At 36.7% G+C, this 12,623-nt stretch overlaps 2 pseudogenes; both read left to right on the top strand.

The window, feature by feature from the left end:
* The first annotated feature begins 1,682 nt into the window (after positions 1-1,682).
* LOC131344222 (sulfotransferase 2B1-like) lies at positions 1,683-5,144 on the top strand (annotated as a pseudogene).
* A 3,582-nt stretch (positions 5,145-8,726) lies between these two features.
* Positions 8,727-12,191, top strand: LOC131344229 (sulfotransferase 2B1-like; annotated as a pseudogene).
* Positions 12,192-12,623: the final 432 nt, after the last annotated feature.

The following is a 12,623-nucleotide window of genomic DNA, read 5'->3' as shown; positions in this document are numbered from 1 at the left end:
CATCTGCCAAGGGAACAAATTCATGTACATTCTGTACGAAAAAGAGGTTGTGTGTGTGTGTGTGTTTTCAGTATAAAGAGACATGCTGCATTCCTTCGTCTTGTAAATTGAAGAATTCACTTCAATCCTCATCTGCCTAGGGTAAAAATTCAAGTACACTCTGTACGAAAAAGAGGTTGTGTATGTGTGTGTGTGTGTTTTCAGTATAAAGAGATATGCTGCATTCCTTCGTCTTGTAAATTGAAGAATTCACTTCAACCCTCATCTGCCTAGGGAAAAAATTCAAGTACACTCTGTACGAAAAAGAGGTTGTGTGTGTGTGTTTTCAGTATAAAGAGACATGCTGATTGAAATAAACCAGAACAATCCCAGATTCTTATTTAGTACAGTAGCTAAACTAACAAAGCATCATATTTCTGGAGAGAGTATTTCAGCACAGTTTAGTAGTGAGGACTTTATGAATTTCTTCACTAAAAAAATTGATAGTATCAGGAACAAAATATTGGATGTTCAACCATTGACGGCATCCGGTGATCCAGACCACCCTATAGCTCCACACTTAAAGCTACAATGCTTTACCAGTAGAGGGCAGGAAGAGCTAGTTAAACTTATCACCACGGCTAAACCAACAACGTGTTTGTTAGATCCAATTCCAACTAGATCGCTGAAAGAAGTGATACATGCAGCTGGAGAGCCTCTTCTTAATATTATTAACTCTTCGTTATTTCTAGGTCATGTCCCAAAATCTCTTAAGTTAGCAGTTATTAAGCCTCTTCTTAAGAAACCGAAACTGGACCCTGATGAAATATCAAATTACAGACCGATTTCAAACCTTCCGTTTATATCTAAAATATTAGAAAAGGTGGTGTCAGCCCAATTATGCTCCTTCCTACAGGAAAACAATATCCTTGAAGAATTTCAGTCAGGTTTTAGGCCCCATCATAGTACAGAAACTGCACTAGTTAAAATCACTAATGACTTGCTTTTAGCTTCGGACCAAGGCTGCATCTCAATTTTAGTCCTGCTTGATCTTAGTGCTGCATTCGACACTATAGATCATAATATTCTCATAGATCGCTTACAAAATCACATAGGCATGCAGGGACAGGAATTAAAATGGTTTAGATCCTACCTGTCTGATCCATACCACTTTGTAGATTTAAATGGAGAACTGTCCAGTGTAGTGCCAGTGAAATACGGGGTCCCACAAGGGTCAGTTTTAGGACCTCTGCTTTTCTCAGTATACATGCTTCCATTGGGTAACATCATTAGAAGGCATGCATTCCTTCATCTCTTGAATTGAAGAATTCACTTCAACCCTCATCTGCCTAGGGTAAAAATTCAAGTACACTCTGTACGAAAAAGAGGTTGTGTGTGTGTGTTTTCAGTATAAAGAGACATGCTGCATTCCTTCATCTTGCACCAGGAAAAGAAGAAGCAAGTAAAGACTTGAATTTTTAATACACTGAGCAATAAAATACAGCCGACTTTTGAAATGACTTTTAGGGATTTATTATGAACAATTATTCCAAGCATTATAAGTTCCTCACACAGGTAAAGTGACCTACTTATTGCACAAACGCTTACAAGGATCAATTAGAATGTCTGTTTATCTGATCACAGGGCTGAAAAGCAGGTCTTTTCAAGTTACTAATGCAGTGATGGAGTCACGTGACCTCGTAACGCCTCACTGGAAGGTTGGACTACAGAACAGGCAAACTGTGTATAAGACCAGTGACTGATCCTTCCACGGGTTTGACCAATACTGCCGGTCACAATGGACAACAACGACTTGTATTCGCTTTATCACGGACTTTTACTCCCAAAAATTTCACACACCGACAAGAGTCTGAAATATTTTGAGTCGTTTCAAGTGCAGGATGATGATGTGATTGCAGTTACTTATCCCAAATCTGGTAGGTTCTCCTAGTACTGGTACCTCTTCCACTTTCTTTCTTTCTTTATTTCTTTATTTCTTTCTTTATTTATTTATTATAATAATAATATTAATTTATTATATAATATAATAATTTATGTGTTTACAATATTTATTTAACCAATAGGCCATTGCTCAAAAGCTGGTTTGGAGGAACTTCACAGAGTCCTCAACCTGATAGAACACCTTTGGGATGAATTAGAGCGGAGACTGTGAGCCAGGCCAAAAACTAGGACGTCTGCCTTTACATGCACATTAATTTAATATGGAGTTGGCCCGTCCATTTCAGTTATAACTTCTTTAACTCTTCTGGGAAGGCTTTCCACAAGGTTTAGGAATGTGTTTATAGGAATTCTTGACAATTCCTCTAGAAGTGCATTTGTGAGCACAGGCACTGATGTTGGATGAGAAGGCCTGGCTCACAGTCTCCTCATCCATGTCTTGGATGACCTTGGACCTTGCTTTATGCACTGGTGTGCAGTCATGTTGGAACAGGAAGGGGCCATCCCCAAAGTTTTCCCACTAAGTTGGGAGCATGAAATTGTCCAAAATATCTTGGTATGCTGAAGAATTAAGAGTTCCTCTCACTGGAGCTAATGGGCCGATATATATATATATATATATATATATGCATCCTGGTGCCATGTGTTCCCCAGATATATATATATATATATATATATATATATATATATATATATGTATACAGTATGTATATATTTTGACCTTTTTCTCCCTCATATTTCTTCTAGTTGCAACTAAGATGTGCTTGAACAGAACTACTCCGTCTTTTTTCAGGTACAACATGGATGCAGGAAATTCTTCCCCTGCTCCTGAATGGAGGGGATTTGACTCCAGTACTGACCATCCCAAACTGGGACAGAGTGCCATGGCTTGAGGAGTCACGTGCTGCTGAAGCTGCAAAGAAGCTGAGTGCTCCACGGGCCTTCGCTTCCCATATGCCTTATCATCTGATGCCTTCTTCTTTCTTCTCATCTAAGGCTAAGGTAAAAAAAAAAATGACTGAGTGAATGCTCTGGCATAGCTGTTTTTTGATGCAATCTGGATTATCAGGAAAAATATCCCAATAATTTTCAATATATAGTTCTTAGGATCTGTTTTGGACGTCGCACAGTAACCATTCTTCATCAGCAGCTTAGATTTTATTTCAATCTTTCTTGGAAAAAAATCTAATTGTGAGTGAATCTCATGTGCTCAGCCTAGTCCAAGTCATTCCACTGACACTGATTCTTGGAATCTTCATTTGAAGCTTCTTTGCAAGCGGTTCCTTAGTTGACTGTTGGATTTGTGCTTTGTGCTGATATCATGCTGGAAGGTCTTCATCTTCAGCTACCCATCAGAGGCCTGTACCAAAAATAGATAGACGCTTGAAATTTGAAGCTATTCATGAAACGTGAAGAAAATCATACAGATACAAATGATCGTTATTTGGGGTTAATCCAAATCACAACATTGATTTATGGTGTATGATGATGACTTTTGAGCATGAGCACAGTTCCCTAGACCATAATAAAAGGGTTTGCACACTTGTGCAGCCAGGTAATTGTTAGTTTTGGACCCATTTCTGGCATCCATTTCACATTAAATGTGGTCCAAGATTTAGCTTGGTTTTTATATATGTTATTATTTATTTATTATTTTTAACACTGCAATTTTAACAGAGGTGTGTAGACTCTATATTCCTTAATCTCTTGTGTTTTTACTTTACTTTACTCTAGGTCATTTATGTGTCTCGAAACCCAAAAGATGTCCTGGTTTCCACTTTTCATTTCCACCAAATGGCCAGTTTTCTACATGACCCAGGAGCCTTTGAGGAATTTGCGGACCAATTTCTAGCCGGAAATGGTGAGTGAAACAATCTGATCTGTACTGAACACAGCACTATCATGGAGACAATCTTATCTGTAGAACACAATGGTGTGAATGTCTTTGCTCAGTGATATTCGGAAAGTGGACTGATCACGTGAAGAGCTGGAGAAACACGGATTTGGGTGACAGAATTCTTTACGTCACGTATGAGGAGATGATTCAGGTAATGTGTTTCCATCCAGGTGATCCTATTGAATTAAAGGTTAAGTTGACCGATGTTTACTTACATGCTCCATCAGTGTGTTGTTTTGCTTGAACAATTTCTTGGCTGCATTTTGTTTTTTATCAGCTTCACATTACATTGTTGTAACTTTCCTATAAAAGCATGTTTTATTATCACTTACATGCTAATCTGTTACAGCTATGGTGATCTATTATTCTTTGACTTTGTCAGGATCTACATGGGGTTCTCGGACGCATGTTACTCTTCCTTGGTAAGAGCATGAGCAAAGACGCTCTGAACCATGTGACTGAACACTGTACGTTCAAAACCATGAAGCAAAACAAAATGTCCAACTATTCGCTGGTGCCAAAGGATGTAATGGACAGCAAGAAGTCTGCATTTCTCAGAAAAGGTAGAGATAAACTCAGAAAGACTTATAGACTTGTATATAATGCTTTGTTCACATCCCAAAATGGGGCTTCTGAAGTAGTTTCTAGGTGCTGGAAGGTCTAATTTCTGATTTCTGTTTTATTCTTTCTAAGGAATTGTTGGAGATTGGAAGAATTACTTCAGCCCAGAGTTGGAGTCGAAGTTCAACACAGCTATTTCTGAAGAATTAAAGGGAACGGACATCACATTCCCCCTGGGATGAGGAACACAGATAACATCCCACTGCTTAAAATGATGATAAATGTAACAATTGCATTATACCAAATGTGCACTTTTTAAATTATAAATGTATGATTTCTTATTTTAATTTCTTCAAAATCTGCAAAAAAAAGTATCCGAACACAGAACACAGAACACAGTCGGTTTATTGCTAAATTACGATGTGTAGAAAAACATCATTCCCTCGTATCTTCTTGCACTAGTCCAAAGGTCTGTGGTTATAAAAACGTTTCTTGTCTTCCAAACACCACAATACAAGCAAGAGAATTCAAAACTTCCAAATAAATCCTTATCCTGTAAAGCAGTACGTTTCAAGGTAATAGATAACCTGCTGTCGTGTCCAAAAGTATTGGAACAACAAGGCAAATTCCTGTACTTTTTGCTGTAAACTGAAGGGAAAAAAATAATCTGCAATCCATTACTCTTAAACATTCAACAATTAGCTAAGCAAAAATATACATTTTCTAATTTTTTACTTATTTTACTTTATACTCATTTTAATGTATACATATTCCCACTTTTAAATGGCTTTTTTATATTTTTCCCCCCCTTATATTTACTTCAATTTTTACATGAGTACTGCTTACATAACTGTTATATTACTTTAATTATTGCACTATACTATACTATTGTTTAATTAAGTTTAATTACACTTATATCATTTAATTAATTATTATGACTTGCTTATTTTAATGATTTATGCTTGCCTTTTTCGTCTTCTTCCTTTTGTTATTGTAACTGTATGAAATTTGCTATATAAATAAAATGTATTATTATTATTATTATTATTATTATTATTATTATTATTATTACCCCTATCTATCTATAGCCATTCAGATATGAGAGGTGTTCAATGAATAAACTTATTCTCTTTTTATTTCCTAGTAGAACACAACCTCTTTCATTCACCACGAGTAACATATGTCTACTCAAAACTCAACTATAACTGTAATATAAATAAATGTAAATAATAAATAATAATAAATAAATAATATGTAAATAAATCTATATTCTTAGCTAGGGAACTGCCAGTGTGCTGTGTTTTTCAACTCTTACGCTCACCCTCAGGGCAGTGGAGGTATTTATATTCACCATCTAGTATGCGGTGGAGATCATTTTCATTGTGAAACACGGGAATTTGTACAATCAAGAAACTTTTCAATGCTTGCTTTTGTCTTCACGTGCTCTGGAGTGTATGAATCTTTATTCAACACTCTCTTGCTCCTGGCAGTGCTAGGCTCTCTGAGAACAGAGGAACAGAACAGATTCCTCTGGAGAAAAATCTAGGCTTTTAAGGGCACTTTGTATATGCAGTTGGAGTCAAACCTCATAGCCCGCTGCTCCCTTGTGCTGCTTATGGTATCGCACTTTGCTTTTACAACAGTAACAAAATATAACGAAGGAGCTGGAAACTACATTTGAATAAGTGTGAGTGATAAAATCATTCAACAGATACAGTATGTGTGAGAGAATTATCTGAAACACATGGTACTCTACACAATTGTTCGTTCTTTGGCCATTTGGACGGCTCTGTCGGTGAAAGCGAGTGTTGGTGTGAACGGGCGCCATCTCCATGTGCTCCCTCTTACTTTTCATCACACTGGTTCACGGCAACTGAGGCTTTTCTTATGTCTTGAGATGACGTCAGTGATATCTGTTGTATTTTTTATTTGTCTTTATAATGAATTTAAAATATCTGATCTTGGATTGGTTCTTTGTGTTTCCTCTGGTGGTACTGCAAGGCAAAGAATTTCTTGTGGTCAAGAAATGCATCAGCCGATCAGATGCCAGTTCATATTTTGTACATAAAAAGCTGACTCTGTATCACTGAAAGGAGCATCATGTAGTCGAGCACAGAGAGCATGAAGTATTGAGGAAGGTATATCCTATTTTTAAAATTAGTGCATCCCTAATCAGCAAGCCAGAGGAAAACTACCTGGGATGATATTAGGGAGAACCCTTTAGAGGAACCAAACTCAAACGGGAACCCATCCACACCGGATAGTGTGATTACAAACGTGCAAATACGTATGCATCATTTGTTCCCCAAAATGATTATGAAAATGATTTTTTTTAAGAAACAGGTATTATTTGCATAGCAATTTGTGATTCAGGGAAATCTAATTATATTTCAAGTTAAAGACAGGCAGTATTCAGAGGCACTGCATTACTTCTAGCAGACATACACTATTCTACTGCAGCACAGAGACTACTGTATTTATAAGAGACAGTATAGTTGTGATATCTGGACTTCATTGTTTCAGTGTGGTCAGTGCCTGTCTTATTGCCTATTATAAATAGTAAATGTACAAAATACAAGAAGATAGTAAGGTAAATGGATGAAAAAGCTTCACTGTTGTCCCACAGTTATTATACTACCAGTTAGACAAGAATTCACTTCAACCCTCATCTGCCAAGGGAACAAATTCATGTACATTCTGTACGAAAAAGAGGTTGTGTGTGTGTGTGTGTGTTTTCAGTATAAAGAGACATGCTGCATTCCTTCGTCTTGTAAATTGAAGAATTCACTTCAATCCTCATCTGCCTAGGGTAAAAATTCAAGTACACTCTGTACGAAAAAGAGGTTGTGTATGTGTGTGTGTGTGTTTTCAGTATAAAGAGATATGCTGCATTCCTTCGTCTTGTAAATTGAAGAATTCACTTCAACCCTCATCTGCCTAGGGAAAAAATTCAAGTACACTCTTTACGAAAAAGAGGTTGTGTGTGTGTGTTTTCAGTATAAAGAGACATGCTGATTGAAATAAACCAGAACAATCCCAGATTCTTATTTAGTACAGTAGCTAAACTAACAAAGCATCATATTTCTGGAGAGAGTATTTCAGCACAGTTTAGTAGTGAGGACTTTATGAATTTCATCACTAAAAAAATTGATAGTATCAGGAACAAAATATTGGATGTTCAACCATTGACGGCATCCGGTGATCCAGACCACCCTATAGCTCCACACTTAAAGCTACAATGCTTTACCAGTAGAGGGCAGGAAGAGCTAGTTAAACTTATCACCACGGCTAAACCAACAATGTGTTTGTTAGATCCAATTCCAACTAGATCGCTGAAAGAAGTGATACATGCAGCTGGAGAGCCTCTTCTTAATATTATTAACTCTTCGTTATTTCTAGGTCATGTCCCAAAATCTCTTAAGTTAGCAGTTATTAAGCCTCTTCTTAAGAAACCGAAACTGGACCCTGATGAAATATCAAATTACAGACCGATTTCAAACCTTCCGTTTATATCTAAAATATTAGAAAAGGTGGTGTCAGCTCAATTATGCTCCTTCCTACAGGAAAACAATATCCTTGAAGAATTTCAGTCAGGTTTTAGGCCCCATCATAGTACAGAAACTGCACTAGTTAAAATCACTAATGACTTGCTTTTAGCTTCGGACCAAGGCTGCATCTCAATTTTAGTCCTGCTTGATCTTAGTGCTGCATTCGACACTATAGATCATAATATTCTCATAGATCGCTTACAAAATCACATAGGCATGCAGGGACAGGCATTAAAATGGTTTAGATCCTACCTGTCTGATCCATACCACTTTGTAGATTTAAATGGAGAACTGTCCAGTGTAGTGCCAGTCCCACAAGGGTCAGTTTTAGGACCTCTGCTTTTCTCAGTATACATGCTTCCATTGGGTAACATCATTAGAAGGCATGCATTCCTTCATCTCGTGAATTGAAGAATTCACTTCAACCCTCATCTGCCTAGGGTAAAAATTCAAGTACACTCTGTACGAAAAAGAGGTTGTGTGTGTGTGTTTTCAGTATAAAGAGACATGCTGCATTCCTTCATCTTGCACCAGGAAAAGAAGAAGCAAGTAAAGACTTGAATTTTTAATACACTGAGCAATAAAATACAGCCGACTTTTGAAATGACTTTTAGGGATTTATTATGAACAATTATTCCAAGCATTATAAGTTCCTCACACAGGTAAAGTGACCTACTTATTGCACAAACGCTTACAAGGATCAATTAGAATGTCTGTTTATCTGATCACAGGGCTGAAAAGCAGGTCTTTTCAAGTTACTAATGCAGTGATGGAGTCACGTGACCTCGTAACGCCTCACTGGAAGGTTGGACTACAGAACAGGCAAACTGTGTATAAGACCAGTGACTGATCCTTCCACGGGTTTGACCAATACTGCCGGTCACAATGGACAACAACGACTTGTATTCGCTTTATCACGGACTTTTACTCCCAAAAATTTCACACACCGACAAGAGTCTGAAATATTTTGAGTCGTTTCAAGTGCAGGATGATGATGTGATTGCAGTTACTTATCCCAAATCTGGTAGGTTCTCTAGTACTGGTACCTCTTCCACTTTCTTTCTTTCTTTCTTTCTTTCTTTCTTTCTTTCTTTATTATAATAATAATATTAATTTATTATATAATATAATAATTTATGTGTTTACAATATTTATTTAACCAATAGGCCATTGCTCAAAAGCTGGTTTGGAGGAACTTCACAGAGTCCTCAACCTGATAGAACACCTTTGGGATGAATTAGAGCGGAGACTGTGAGCCAGGCCAAAAACTAGGACGTCTGCCTTTACATGCACATTAATTTAATATGGAGTTGGCCCGTCCATTTCAGTTATAACTTCTTTAACTCTTCTGGGAAGGCTTTCCACAAGGTTTAGGAATGTGTTTATAGGAATTCTTGACAATTCCTCTAGAAGTGCATTTGTGAGCACAGGCACTGATGTTGGATGAGAAGGCCTGGCTCACAGTCTCCTCATCCATGTCTTGGATGACCTTGGACCTTGCTTTATGCACTGGTGTGCAGTCATGTTGGAACAGGAAGGGGCCATCCCCAAAGTTTTCCCACTAAGTTGGGAGCATGAAATTGTCCAAAATATCTTGGTATGCTGAAGAATTAAGAGTTCCTCTCACTGGAGCTAATGGGCCGATATATATATATATATATATATATATATATATATGCATCCTGGTGCCATGTGTTCCCCAGATAATATATATATATATATATATATATATATATGTATACATTATGTATATATTTTGACCTTTTTCTCCCTCATATTTCTTCTAGTTGCAACTAAGATGTGCTTGAACAGAACTACTCCGTCTTTTTTCAGGTACAACATGGATGCAGGAAATTCTTCCCCTGCTCCTGAATGGAGGGGATTTGACTCCAGTACTGACCATCCCAAACTGGGACAGAGTGCCATGGCTTGAGGAGTCACGTGCTGCTGAAGCTGCAAAGAAGCTGAGTGCTCCACGGGCCTTCGCTTCCCATATGCCTTATCATCTGATGCCTTCTTCTTTCTTCTCATCTAAGGCTAAGGTAAAAAAAAAATGACTGAGTGAATGCTCTGGCATAGCTGTTTTTTGATGCAATCTGGATTATCAGGAAAAATATCCCAATAATTTTCAATATATAGTTCTTAGGATCTGTTTGGGACGTCGCACAGTAACCATTCTTCATCAGCAGCTTAGATTTTATTTCAATCTTTCTTGGAAAAAAATCTAATTGTGAGTGAATCTCATGTGCTCAGCCTAGTCCAAGTCATTCCACTGACACTGATTCTTGGAATCTTCATTTGAAGCTTCTTTGCAAGCGGTTCCTTAGTTGACTGTTGGATTTGTGCTTTGTGCTGATATCATGCTGGAAGGTCTTCATCTTCAGCTACCCATCAGAGGCCTGTACCAAAAATAGATAGACGCTTGAAATTTGAAGCTATTCATGAAACGTGAAGAAAATCATACAGATACAAATGATCGTTATTTGGGGTTAATCCAAATCACAACATTGATTTATGGTGTATGATGATGACTTTTGAGCATGAGCACAGTTCCCTAGACCATAATAAAAGGGTTTGCACACTTGTGCAGCCAGGTAATTGTTAGTTTTGGACCCATTTCTGGCATCCATTTCACATTAAATGTGGTCCAAGATTTAGCTTGGTTTTTATATATGTTATTATTTATTTATTATTTTTAACACTGCAATTTTAACAGAGGTGTGTAGACTCTATATTCCTTAATCTCTTGTGTTTTTACTTTACTTTACTCTAGGTCATTTATGTGTCTCGAAACCCAAAAGATGTCCTGGTTTCCACTTTTCATTTCCACCAAATGGCCAGTTTTCTACATGACCCAGGAGCCTTTGAGGAATTTGCGGACCAATTTCTAGCCGGAAATGGTGAGTGAAACAATCTGATCTGTACTGAACACAGCACTATCATGGAGACAATCTTATCTGTAGAACACAATGGTGTGAATGTCTTTGCTCAGTGATATTCGGAAAGTGGACTGATCACGTGAAGAGCTGGAGAAACACGGATTTGGGTGACAGAATTCTTTACGTCACGTATGAGGAGATGATTCAGGTAATGTGTTTCCATCCAGGTGATCCTATTGAATTAAAGGTTAAGTTGACCGATGTTTACTTACATGCTCCATCAGTGTGTTGTTTTGCTTGAACAATTTCTTGGCTGCATTTTGTTTTTTATCAGCTTCACATTACATATTGTTGTAACTTTCCTATAAAAGCATGTTTTATTATCACTTACATGCTAATCTGTTACAGCTATGGTGATCTATAATTCTTTGACTTTGTCAGGATCTACATGGGGTTCTCGGACGCATGTTACACTTCCTTGGTAAGAGCATGAGCAAAGACGCTCTGAACCATGTGACTGAACACTGTACGTTCAAAACCATGAAGCAAAACAAAATGTCCAACTATTCGCTGGTGCCAAAGGATGTAATGGACAGCAAGAAGTCTGCATTTCTCAGAAAAGGTAGAGATAAACTCAGAAAGACTTATAGACTTGTATATAATGCTTTGTTCACATCCCAAAATGGGGCTTCTGAAGTAGTTTCTAGGTGCTGGAAGGTCTAATTTCTGATTTCTGTTTTATTCTTTCTAAGGAATTGTTGGAGATTGGAAGAATTATTTCAGCCCAGAGTTGGAGTCGAAGTTCAACACAGCTATTTCTGAAGAATTAAAGGGAACGGACATCACATTCCCCCTGGGATGAGGAACACAGATAACATCCCACTGCTTAAAATGATGATAAATGTAACAATTGCATTATACCAAATGTGCACTTTTTAAATTATAAATGTATCATTTCTTATTTTAATTTCTTCAAAATCTGCAAAAAAAAGTATCCGAACACAGAACACAGAACACAGTCGGTTTATTGCTAAATTACGATGTGTAGAAAAACATCATTCCCTCGTATCTTCTTGCACTAGTCCAAAGGTCTGTGGTTATAAAAACGTTTCTTGTCTTCCAAACACCACAATACAAGCAAGAGAATTCAAAACTTCCAAATAAATCCTTATCCTGTAAAGCAGTACGTTTCAAGGTAATAGATAACCTGCTGTCGTGTCCAAAAGTATTGGAACAACAAGGCAAATTCCTGTACTTTTTGCTGTAAACTGAAGGGAAAAAAATAATCTGCAATCCATTACTCTTAAACATTCAACAATTAGCTAAGCAAAAATATACATTTTCTAATTTTTTACTTATTTTACTTTATACTCATTTTAATGTATACATATTCCCACTTTTAAATGGCTTTTTTATATTTTCCCCCCCCTTATATTTACTTCAATTTTTACATGAGTACTGCTTACATAACTGTTATATTACTTTAATTATTGCACTATACTATAGTATTGTTTAATTAAGTTTAATTACACTTATATCATTTAATTAATTATTATGACTTGCTTATTTTAATGATTTATGCTTGCCTTTTTCGTCTTCTTCCTTTTGTTATTGTAACTGTATGAAATTTGCTATATAAATAAAATGTATTATTATTATTATTATTATTATTATTATTATTATTATTATTATTATTATTATTATTATTACCCCTATCTATCTATAGCCATTCAGATATGAGAGGTGTTCAATGAATAAACTTATTCTCTTTTTATTTCCTAGTAGAACACAACCTCTTTC

This window comes from Hemibagrus wyckioides, linkage group LG23, assembly GCF_019097595.1.
Source record: "Hemibagrus wyckioides isolate EC202008001 linkage group LG23, SWU_Hwy_1.0, whole genome shotgun sequence".
Taxonomy (NCBI): Eukaryota; Metazoa; Chordata; class Actinopteri; order Siluriformes; family Bagridae; genus Hemibagrus; species Hemibagrus wyckioides.
This window is presented reverse-complemented; position numbering and strand designations above follow the sequence as displayed.